General features: G+C 40.0%; 1 protein-coding gene across 1 annotated transcript in view; it reads left to right on the plus strand.

Moving 5' to 3' along the window:
- LOC106531432 (proenkephalin-A) overlaps window positions 1-1782 on the plus strand; it is a 69663-nt gene that overhangs the window by 41245 nt on the left and 26636 nt on the right. The gene's annotated exons all lie outside the window — the stretch shown is intronic.

A 1782-nucleotide genomic window follows, 5' to 3' on the forward strand; every position in this document is an offset into this window, starting at 1 on the left:
TCCAGTCCAGTCCAATCCAATCCAGTCCAGTCCAGTCCAGTCCAATCCAATCCAGTCCAGTCCAATCCAATCCAGTCCAGTCCAGTCCAGTCCAATCCAATCCAATCCAATCCAATCCAATCCAATCCAATCCAATCCAATCCAATTCAATCCAGTCCAGTCCAATCCAGTCCAATCGAATCCAATCCAATCCGATCCAATCCAATCCAGTCCAGTCCAGTCCAATCCAGTCCAATCCAATCCAATCCAATCCAATCCAATCCAATCCAATCCAGTCCAGTCCAATCCAATCCAATCCAATCCAGTCCAATCCAGTCCAATCCAATCCAGTCCAGTCAATCTAGTCCAATCCAATCCAATCCAATCCAATCCAATCCAATCCAATCCAATCCAATCCAATCCAGTCCAGTCCAATCCAATCCAATCCAATCCAATCCAGTCCAATCCAGTCCAATCCAATCCAGTCCAGTCAATCTAGTCCAATCCAATCCAATCCAATCCAATCCAATCCAATCCAATCCAATCCAATCCAATCCAGTCCAGTCCAATCCAGTCCAATCCAATCCAATCCAATCCAATCCAATCCAATCCAGTCCAGTCCAATCCAGTCCAATCCAATCCAATCCAATCCAATCATTTGTAAAGCACTTTTTTCACCATAGTAGACCAAAGTGCTGTACAGAATCAGGACTGCAACACAGCTCACACCAAAACAAACTCAATCACAAGTAAAATAGGAAAAAAAAACACAGAAAAATAAAAGCAAGTAATAAAACACAAAGTAAAAACAAGGAATAAAAACAATAAAATGCCTAAAACCTAATTTAAAATCTAAAATAAAAACAAAAAAATAAAATCTATTATAAATGAACAACACAACCCCTCACACAGTGTCAAAAGCCAAAATAAACAAGTGGGTTTTAAGACAAGTTTTAAAAACAGCCAGTGAAGAGGACTGTCTGAGTTGGAGAGGTAGCTCGTTCCAGAGTTTAGGAGCTGCTGCAGCAAAAGATCGATCCCCTTTGAATTTAAGTCTGGTTTTAGGGACCCTCAGGAGCAGTTGATCAGCTGATCTGAGGGAGRGGGAGGGATTATAGGGATGCAACAGATCAGACAAGTATGGTGGGGCAAGACCATTCAAAGATTTAAAAACAAATAAAAGTGTTTTAAAATGGATAAAAGGAAACCAATGGAGTGAAGCTAAAATGGGAGAAATGTGGTCATATTTTCGTGTGCCAGTTAAAAGCCTCGCTGCAGCATTTTGGACCCTCTGCAGTTGGGCGATGGAGGACCCACTAACCCCCAAATAAAGTCCATTACAGTAATCCAGCCGGGTGGTGATAAAGGCATGAATTACGTCGGTGCTAACCACTGCACCATCGTGCTGCCAAAGAAGTGAACAGATAGCATATACAGGTCCTCCTCAAAAAATTATCATATTGTGATAAAGTTCATTATTTTCAGTAATGTACTGATAAACATTAAACTTTCATATATTTTAGGTTCATTGCACACCAACTGAAGTAGTTCAAGCCTTTAATTGTTTTAATATTGATGATTTTGGCAAAAAAGTAAAGAAAAATCAAAAATCCCTATCTCAAAAAATTAGCATATTTCATCCGACCAATAAAAGTGTTTTTAATACAAAGAAAGTCAACCTTCCAATAATTATGTTCAGTTATGCACTCAATACTTGGTCGGAAATCATTTTTAGAAATGACTGCTTCAATGCGGCGTGGCATGGAGGCAATCAGCCTGTGGCACTGCTGAGGTGTTATGGAG

This window comes from Austrofundulus limnaeus, unplaced genomic scaffold (genome assembly GCF_001266775.1).
Source record: "Austrofundulus limnaeus strain Quisiro unplaced genomic scaffold, Austrofundulus_limnaeus-1.0 Scaffold632, whole genome shotgun sequence".
In the NCBI taxonomy this organism is placed as follows: domain Eukaryota; kingdom Metazoa; phylum Chordata; class Actinopteri; order Cyprinodontiformes; family Rivulidae; genus Austrofundulus; species Austrofundulus limnaeus.